Source organism: Odontesthes bonariensis, chromosome 1, assembly GCF_027942865.1.
Source record: "Odontesthes bonariensis isolate fOdoBon6 chromosome 1, fOdoBon6.hap1, whole genome shotgun sequence".
NCBI lineage: Eukaryota > Metazoa > Chordata > Actinopteri > Atheriniformes > Atherinopsidae > Odontesthes > Odontesthes bonariensis.
Genome location: NC_134506.1, coordinates 24149609 through 24160517, shown reverse-complemented (window position 1 = coordinate 24160517; position 10909 = coordinate 24149609).

Sequence of the window (10909 nt, the reverse complement as noted above, 5' to 3'; positions counted from 1 at the left end):
CTTATTGAAATATTTTCTTGGACTTACCAGGTCTTAAAATGAGCTAAATACAACCTCAGATGAACAACAACACTTGTATTACGTCGTATCATTTGTCAAATTTTTTTCTAGAGTCAAATGTGAGGCCGTCTGTCCGACAGCTAAAGCTTGACTGAAACTGGGTCATCAACAGGACAAAGATCCCAAACACAGCAGCAAATCAACAACAGAATGTCTGAAAAAGAAAAGAATCACAGTGTTGCAATGGTCCAGTTGAAGTCCAGAGGTCAGCCTGATTTAAACACCGTGGTGGGATCTTAAGAGAGCTGTTCATAAACAGTGAACTGAAACAAAGTCGTAAAGAAGAGTGGGCCAGAATTAATCCTCAATGACATGCGAGACTGATGCTTTATACAGATGACAATTAGTAAATCAGTTAGTTTAGTTAAAACCATATTGACTGAGTGTAATATCTTGTTGTTCAGGACCAGATTTTCTCTTTCTATATATACAATTTTTAGCTTTCTTTTTTCACTAAACTGTTGATGGCACTTGAGATGATCACTATCTACAACTTCTGTGTATCCAATTATCACACATTTACTTTAAACACTATGTCTGATTGGAACTTGTAGAAAGACATCATATTAAATGCTGAAACTGATCATTTAGTCATTTTCTATTGTCATTCATTCTTATTTATGTTCCTTTTGAATTCGATGCCACTTTTCAAAGAGTTGAACAAGCCTGGTAACCACTGTGTTGCATCACCTTAACAACACGTTTTAAGCATCTTGGAACTAAGGAGACCCACTTTTCCCAGTGACACACTCACCCATACTTACTTGATTTCAGAGTTCAGCTTCTTTACAGCCCAAGTGGTCACATAAGTTCTCAAGTCGACAACGATATTTCTGTATTTTCTGGAAAGGCACCAACTACAAGAATAATATGTGGAAAAATGAATGTGGAGCAAATTAGTATTAAAAGCATTTGATAAATTCGACATTTTCAATCAGTCTTGTTTGTACCAATGCTGAGGATGACTAAGATTTGTATTCTGTCACATTAAAGGCATCTGTGTTGCACTTCTAATTGCTTTATTTTTCATTTTAGTGTTGAGAATACTGCAATCTGGCTGCAATGACCCAAAGATGGATTTCCTACACCAGCAGTAAAATAGTGCTCTGTTTCTGATCAAACCCTGATGACACTGAACATTTTAAGTCGCAAGCTTCAATGTTTTTGTTTAATTTTCTTGGTCATACCAACATCTTTTACTGTAACAGCACTGCAGGTTAACTCTTAAAGTAGTCATATACATTAAAAGGTCATAACACATGGAGTTTTAAGTCTGAAAGTCCAGTGGTTTTACACATTCCCATTGAACAAATATCCATAAAGACAATTTAAATACAGTGGCCACCACAGACTTCTTGATCAATATGAGATGATTTGAACAAATCAGACAAAAAAAACTTTTGTGGCTACTATTTGATGAAAGGAATTTTTTATTATCTTGGGTAAACATGGCTTTAAACTTTTCTAAGGGAACATGACAAGCAGTTTGCATTTGTGGGCAGGGTTTGTCACAGTGGTACATTGTCCAAGTAAGGACCTCGCATGGAGGAACACTCCGAACAGTGGTATGACAGTCATGGATGTATTCATTCAAACTAAGCTTGATGAAACAGAACATTTGATTCAGAGTTTTGACCACAGAATCTACTGTGCTAGACATGCTTATTAAGAGCTTTAAGTCTGAGGTGGAAGGAAACTGAAAGTCTGCTATTTAATGAAATGTAATTTTGTTATTTGATCTTGAAAAAAAGGGCGAGCTGCCCTCGCACATGGCAGACCGCAGCTACACCCACGCAGAGGATTCATTGTGAAAATAATTTTCATCTTATCAACTGTGTCTTAGGCTGTTCTGAATGTGTTTGGCTAGCTAGATGACTCTGTATATGCTGCAGGAGTCAGTACACTGCATAAGGACACGGGATTGTTGCTCATTTGATGCGGGCTTCAGGTGTCGCTGTAGCTGTGGGTGCTACTGCACACCTGAAAACAATTGAGAAACTCTTAACATAACTCCCAACAAAATGACCTGACCATAAATACACAAGGCTCGTCGCCATATGATTTAAAACGTTATCTGCCCTCTTTCCTGTCCACCCACTGCTGAATAAAGACCACAAGTGCCCCAAAACTTTTAAAAAAAGATGATCAAGAACATAATCAGGTATTTTTACATATATTTTATGGTTAGCACTGGCTCAGGTGACCATTTAATTATGCTGTCAAAAGCCTTGATTGCTGAGGAACCGTCCATGAGGCATTGAGCACCTGCAGTTACTCTTCTCTCTTTACTCCCTATGCACTGTGCATCAAATGCAACATTTTCATGTAAATAATCACATGCATCTGCACGCACTTCTTACTTAGCAAACATCACAAGCCTAATCAATTCATGTAGCTACATGTTACTTTGAACTGTCAGTAAGAGATATTCTAACATAACACCCATTCAGAAGAAGAACAGCAAGCGTTGGAGCTCTTTAACATGACTGATGCAATCCTAAAATTCTCTCCATCTGTCAAACTCTATGTAGATATTAACACGTGCTTTGTTGTGTTTATCATTAAACTTGACAAGTCTTTTTTTCTTAAGATAGTATAGACTGTTACTGCCAATGCTGGAATAGCCTTTCCTTTCAGGATTTGTCTCTCCAAAGATACTTGTGATCGACCAAAGTCTACTGTGGCAGAGTCCGGAGGGGTCGCAGGAATTTTATTTCCTCTCAGACCACTTGAATTACAAAATTATGACATCTTTATTTATGGAACAATGCCAAGTGGTCTAATTTTCATATAAATACAGTATGTCTAGAACCACAATAAGTAGTACTCAGTATGAAATAATACAAACGTATAGTCTGACAAACACCACCAACGGCAACAAAATCACATAAAAAAAATTACAGTTTCACTGGCCAAAAAAACAAAACTGTTGCGGTGCTGAGCTGGTATCTGAACCAGACATTTTCCCATCATTCCCTGCGTACAGTTGGATGAGATCAAGTGTCCGGTCAAACAAGGTGTTTTGATTTGGATCCTTCCCAACTGACTGAAAGGACTCAGATAAGAGTTGCTGGAATTCTCCAAACAAAAAGGAGCTCCGATCCGTCCCTCGAGATCTCCTTCGGCATAGGAAACATCGGACCACCCTTTATGAAAGAAAAGCGATAATTCTGTCCCACAATTCCACACAGCTGCAACTTTCACGGTGACGCCCGATTATTTTCATCTGGACGTGTTAACTGTGATTTGTGTGGATAAATGTGAGGACAGGAAGGTGTGTGAACAGCCTGTGACTATATATCTAACTTTTTAAAAGTTTTCTGTGCTGATCAATGACTAACCTCAGTAATAAAGTTACATTCTATATGATCTCTAACACAATGAGATCATCTTCAGGTAACTATGTGATAAGATTGCATTAGACAAAGTATCTAAAGCACCTTTTGTAGAATGTTTATTGAACAGCTGAAGTTTGAGTGCAGCGAACCCACATAACGATATTTTGTGAATGTCTGTCAGACATGCTGGTAAAGGGATTCATTTGTAAAATGAATTTTAGTGTTTTTCAGCTAACCTAAATTAAATTTAATCAATTCATTTGGAAGTGTTGGTAACAGATGTACGACAACATGATATTCCCACGGATGGAACAGTTTCATCCTCATCTATCTCATGTTTATCGTTAACAAACGTCCTCAAAATGACTCAAGATGTGATCAGATTGACGTAAAGTAGATTTAAGTTTTTTATCACACTTAGCGCAAACTACTTTTATGTGTCATTAAATGTATAAGTATACTTTTAAGTCTATTGCTCCGTGTATATTGAGTGTGTTTTGCTGTGTAACCATTCTTAATGAGCTGCTGGCTTACCTGGGTAGGAAACGTTTGCAAAAAAGATCTTAAATGGCTAGATTTCCTGATAAATGTATAAAAATAACAATGAAATACTTTCCGAAATAAGTTCTTCTTACAATGCTCTATCACAATATTTCAGATGATTTTTAGGAAATATTAGCATTAGTATCACAGCTTTGCAGTATTGCCTCAGAAAACTGTTAATGTATTCCAGAATATAGAGAATATGATATAATATCCTTTTGCTGCAACTTTATTTAAAAAATCTGTGAGATTTTTTTGATAAGATATAAAAGTTCCTTTCAAACTGTTTTTCATCTCCTTATCTGGATGTTTTCGCTGAGTGAGGAGCATCTGGAGGATTTGGGTGATCTGAATTTGTCCAACAGGTGGCAGTCTGGAATTAATAATGTACTGCAGAGGGGCCTCTCATGGGTCCGTTTCAACTCAAAGAGAAAACATGTTATTAATTTCCTCTTTTATGACAGTTTGGTTTTGATTGAGTAATTCAACATTTTTTACATCTAAACTGGCTGATATTCAGAGCTACACCCTGAAAGTAAACATGAGGACATTCTGGTAACTGAGCTCTGCAGTTTCCTCTGAACAATATGTTGAGAGGCATTTTTAAAATGGAAAAAATGTTTTGATGTTCTAAATAAAGCATATCGTCCATCTCTGCTACAATCTGCATGCTTTTGTGAGCTCTATTGCCCTGTGTTTGTTACATGGATGGTGTATTTCCAGTGAAAATAGCAGAAAATCTATGTGGAAATCATTTTAACTTACTTGCCATCATGGCGTCACTTCCTGGGAAATTCATATCCATAACAGCAACACACAATGCAAAGATTCGCTGTATTTCCTGACAACCAACATGCAACAACACTCATGTCCCTCCTAATTTCAGGGCCCTTTAGAAAAAATTGGACTGAGGTCAGAAAGCACTGTAACTATCTCCGACCTTTTTGAATTTAAAAAGTGCTTACTGTGGTCTACATGTAAAAAATGTCAGGATTTAAATGTACGACTATGACTGTAAAACCATCTACAATGAAAAGAATAAGTAAACTGTCTCTTAAACATCTCCTTAAGTTCAAATGTGTAGCAATCAGTGGTGTTAAATGGCAGAAAATAAACACAACTTTCAGAACTGATATAATTAAAATAATACATTAGAACCAACTACACATATATAAAGATGGTATCCGTCTACTCCCTTGTATGCTCCACTACTAAGTTTCTAAAATAGGCCAGAATGGACAAACTAAACCCAACTCTGGAGTGAGCCTTTTATATTTATTTTGTAGCAGTTGCCTTTGTTTCTCCTGCATACTTGGAAGTGTAGGTTGAGTTGAGGAGTTTGGAACTATTTGTAATCTGCAACTTTACCTCACCAAATATTACACACTTCTGCTTTAATCCCAACATGACTACAAGATGTTGAAGTCAGGGCTTTGTGAAGGCCATAACATCTGTTGCATGAGTCGCCTTGACCTGCAGCCAGTTTTTTATTACATCTAATGAGCTTCAAGTGTTTACGCAGATTTCTGCCACAACAGCAAAGAAATGTTTACCCTCCCTGATTATGAAGCCCATCCTGTTCTAAAATGGGCTATTTTCTTCCCTCTCTCATGTCTACTTAGTATTATATTAATCAGAGTGAATACTGCCAGACGTGTTGGTGGTTGTGGGATTAAGTTTACTGACTCTTTAAGTGGAACAGGCCTCATTCAATAAAACATCTGGACTGGATGGGAGTGGTAACCCCTAGCGATGCACCAACACCCCTGCTGCTTCCTTCAACGTTCAAATATGGGTTTCAAGGTACCTCACTCTGCTTTAAGTGTTTCATCCTTTGTTGGTATTCTGCATTTCATTCACAATCTTTAAGGAACACGCACACAAAGTTATTTTGAAATTTATGGATTTATAGGAGAGACAGAAAAAAACGAGTTTGGAAATATAAAACAAATAAATAAAGATATAAACAGTTTTCATTGTTTATTTTTTAAATTGAGTAACCAGCTTATATTGTATTTCTTTTCTTCACGGCTTTGCTTTCAGTATTTCAATTTTACTTTTGCTCAATAGGCTGTGTTTTAGACTTTATAAGAGGCTTTATATATAGGCTTTATAAGACTGGTTGCACATGTCTGGGGAGGAAATCCTCTTCCCCAAAAACTGCAACCAGGGTCTCACCTTTCATATAATGTATAAGACTGTGCTGTGTCCTGTTTTATCAATGCTGCCAAGATCTTGTCAGAGGAAGGAAAGGTTCATATAAACAGGGGTTTAACACCCATCCTGGGTCCACTGATCAAGTGGCAGACCTGTTCTAGCTATTTGCTTCATTGACTTGTAAGTTAGGATTGCAAAGATCGAGCAGCTGCACTTAGATTTTTTACAGTTGCACAGGTGGAAGAGAAATAGCAAAAGCAATTCAGAGGTGGAAAATGTAAACGTGTCAATAAAAGCAAAAGCAATAATAATAATAAAAAAGCTATAACAAAACAGAAAAAGCACATTTAATGTGGAGAAGAACAGGAAAAAATAAAAACATGAAACTATTAAATCATACAAAAATAAATAGGATTTTTCCATTTATTTGTTCTTTTATTTATTTCCCCTCTTGTTTCCATATTTTCTTACTTCCACATTCCCTCTTCCATTATTTCCTCTATTTATTTGTTTCCCTACTCTCTTTCTGTGACACTCCTGCCAGTCCAAAGACGAGCAGCAAGCATACTTACATATCTGAGATTATGATGAGGATTTGAGCCGATTTAGCTCACAGAAACAGGTTCACTTGTAAAATTTTATTCTTAACAGAAAACTTATTTTCCAGTAACTTTAATTCAATATGGCCAAAAGATTGAGGTTAGCTTCAAACACTGAGCCCTGCAGTCAGTGACATGTGCACCAGCTAACCCATCTCCCATGTCTTCTCTGAACCCTTATGCTACGTAAGAACTCAGTTTCAGGCATGCTCCTCTTTCAACCATAGTTTCAGTCTTGCAGCTCAACACCCACACTCAGCTGTATTTTGAGTAAAAATCAGTCTTTAGAATAGAATCAGCCTCCTACAGGTGTTTAATAACAAGATGTAAACATAGGAAAAGAAAAGAAACTCCCAAAAGTGTTTTGAAATACTTTTAGAAACTGAAACTTAATGTTGAGAGACCAAAGACTGATGTGTTCATTGCCATAAAGTCAAGCTCATGTTCCACATGTGTCATTGGGGATGCAGTTATATAAACCAGGTTAAAGAATGTATTTTCTACAAAAATAAAAGGGTGAAATATAAAACAGGATCAAACAACATGAAAACAGCTTTGTTTTCCACATTCTTTTCAGAAATCTACCATCACCGCTTACACCTCCTCCCCCACAGAACAAAAACAGCAAGGTCTTAAAGCTGGTCCTTACATGACTCACAAAAATGCACACAGTGTGAATGAGGTAAAGCAGGTTTCACACCTCATGGAAGGGTACACAGTTCAACGTGGCCACTTGGACGCTCATTTTGAATGCACGCTATGCTGAGGAGGTCAGAAGCCTGCATTCACAGCTGGGTCCCATTGAAATTTATCTTATCCAGGATTATCACCTTGATAAGAAGCTATAAACTTGTTCAGAGCAGTCAGACTAGATGGAGAAGAGTGAAAATAAGATAAGAAGGGACCATGCAAGGAGAGACTAAATTGAAATGCCAAGAGTTTGAACAAACTAAGAAAAATCAACATAGATCTACTGGACTGGATTATTGACCCTGATGTGCTAAGATTCCAGCACACTGCAAACTACATGTTTCAACAGAGAGGATATACTTTGCATGAACTTCAAATTTCCAAATCCAGGGAAGGTGAATCCTAATATGTCTCTAAACCTATTACAATTCTGCAATATGTTTTCCCCTAAAGGCAATTCATGGTTTGTTCGTAACATCCTCTCCCGCCTGCGAAGGTCCCTCTTCAACTGATCACGTGCAGCCCAAATATTTGTAACCTCACACACCCAGGGCCCTGACCACTCGTGCTCCTGGATTAATCTCCGTTCATTAAAGCACAATACATGAGAAGATAAAGGGCAGATGAACAATGGAGTCTTTGGTTTTAAGACTTTGAAAGAGAATCCCTGTCATTCACACCTCTACAATGTACCATAGGCTGATCATATGCCCATGTATTGGATGCACTGGAACAGGTGACCTATAAGATGTAAAGGACCGCATGCATGTCTGCACAGTCCCAATTTAAGGGATGTGGGGTGAGAAGGTATATTTAGTATTTGGCTTTTTTGAGTAAAAATTGATGGAGATATCATTTTGGAGGTGGGTGCTTGTTGGAAAAATCCATCCTTCCATTTTCTATACCGCTGAATCTGTCGATCAGGTCGTGGGGGGGCTGGAGCCTATCCCAGCGGTCAACGGGTAAGAGGCAGGGTACACCCTGGACAGGCAGCCACGCCATCACAGGGCCACACGAGACAAACAACCATACATGCTCACACTCACTCCTAAGGACAATTTTAGAGACACCAATTAACTTAACATGCATGTTTTTGAACAGTGGGAGGAAGCCAGAGTACCCAGAGAGAACCCACACATACATGGGGAGAACATGCAAACTCCACACAGAAAGGCCCCAGCTGGGAGTTGAACCTGGAACCTTCTTGCTGTGAGGTGATGGTGCTAACCACCACACCACCGTGCAGCCCTTGTTGAGAAAATGTATTTAGTAAACAACATTTTAAAGACAGACATGTAGTGTGTGAACTCTGCTTAGTGTGATACAAAGTAATTAAAGGGAACTGTGAGAAACAGGGTGCTCTGGTCTTCCCATGTAGGAAAATGTGCAACCACTCAACACGTGAGGAACTAGATGTCCCAGTGAAAAATTTGTTGCATCTTGCTCACAAGATTGTTTTACGTATGCTGAGTGTAACTAAGCTGTGTAATAAAAAGAACTACACGGGAAAGTCGGATGGAGTCGTTTTGAGCACGGATGAAGAAGTAAGTTCTGTCACTCCGTCCGGCTCCCCTTGCAAGTAAAAATGCAATCTTGTGCACTGAGTGTTTTGTTGATCACTGGGGTTGTCTTGAGTGAACTGTGTTCCAGCTGGGTTAACTTTTAGACCCAACATTTCTGCAGTATGTGCATGAGGACTCAACCCTTAATGTAAGTATGGAACAATTACTGAAATATAGCGGTCGATTTGTAGATAGCAACCATCTAAAAAGATGTCTGCCCAGTATGTAACAGAAGACTGCATCTGTTTCAGTAGACTAAATGATCTGCCGAGATAAAAAAAAGCAAGAAACTTTGAAAGAGCTTTGTTTTTAATTAGCAAATTTCCATCTACACCAGTGTTTTTTCTTGCTGTCAGCCTTCATCTATCCTTCTTGCAAACTGGCATTCACAACCACTGATTCCTCTGCGTTTTCTTCCTCACCACCCACTTATAGCACTCTTAAAAGGCTCAAAATGGCAGTGCAAATATGTCCTTTCTCCCATGTCGAAGGACCTGCTGCACAAATAGATATAAATGGTTTATTCTAAGGTTTTTAAAAGCATAAAAATCCATTCAGAAAAGCAGAAATTTACAAACGGAAATAGTTTGTGCTACTATTGTCAATTTCACTCATATATGTTTGATTTTGTTACACATTGCAACCTTAACTTCACATCTTTGAATTAAATATACATTTATCTTGCGCTGATCATTTGTCAATGAACGGGTAAGCAATAATCAGAGGTAAACCCCAAGTACCATTCCTTTAATACTTGAGCTGAAACGTGCATAAACGGAAAAGGATGGGAAAAAACAGCACTTGCTGAAAGTAAAATGTGTAACAGACCTAGAAATCGATGTCTTCATTAATAACACAGCCTTGACGATCAACCTAACTTTACCTCAGCGCGGAAGAAAAAGTAGTCCCAATGTAGTGACAAATGCACTCCTGAATAGCCTCGCAAAAGCATCTAACAAAAGACGCTGCGTTTCGGTGTTTGTCTATTTTCGTAATTCTACGTGTGAAAGGTTGCTTTTGTCTGCCCGTGGCATCGCCACAATTCAACACAGTAAAGCACCGCTATCAAAGCTAACAATTAAAACCGTGGAATTGACCCTGAACTCGGCTGCAGACGAACTAAGGTGCCATCTTTGACATTTCTGAGCAATTCCAGCTTTAAAGTGAATGTTTAGATCTTTATTTACAGTCTAGTGAGCAAATGTATTCAATAATAATTGCAATTCAGTTTGATACTGATCCGATGTATGCGTTAGTAATTATTATTTGATCAGCATTTTATCATAATAGATACTTAAGAGTGCAACAGAGCTGTAAGAAATTAGGTCTAATGTAACTCACCGAACACTTACTAATTCAATATATAGGTACAGATTCTGCTCATTTAATTCTCTCCACCTTTTAAAACAATGGAAAAGGAAAAGAAATCTGGTTCAGACTGTGACATTATTCCTTTTTCTCAGACCTTCCTCTGTTTTGCCGCTGGAGCTGATATCTGACTAACATCAGTGTGTTGTGCTGTTTTCACTTGATGTTTGGCCATTCGCTAATGCATCTTTATTTCATCATTTCAACACAAAGATAGAAGGTAAGTAAATAGCTTGTTTTTAAATGCCCGCCTTATTTCCGCCGGCTGATATCACACTTCCGGTTTGAACTTTTTAGAATAAAAGTGTAACATCCCAACAATGTCGATTGATAAACGCGAACAACAGAAATCAAAACATCACTTGCGATATCATTCAAACTCCCGATTTTTCTTCAAGAGCAAGTAGCTAAAACGAAAACTGTGCATGAAACGACTTTCGAAATAAGAAAAACGAACTTCCTTTTCTATCAATACTTCGGAAGCATTGACACAAATGCTGCTGGCTGCTGACCAAAGGGCCACATTTGGACAATGAAAGCAATTTTTTAAACTGCATTTCAGACATTCGGCGCTGCAAACCAGTCAAACAAG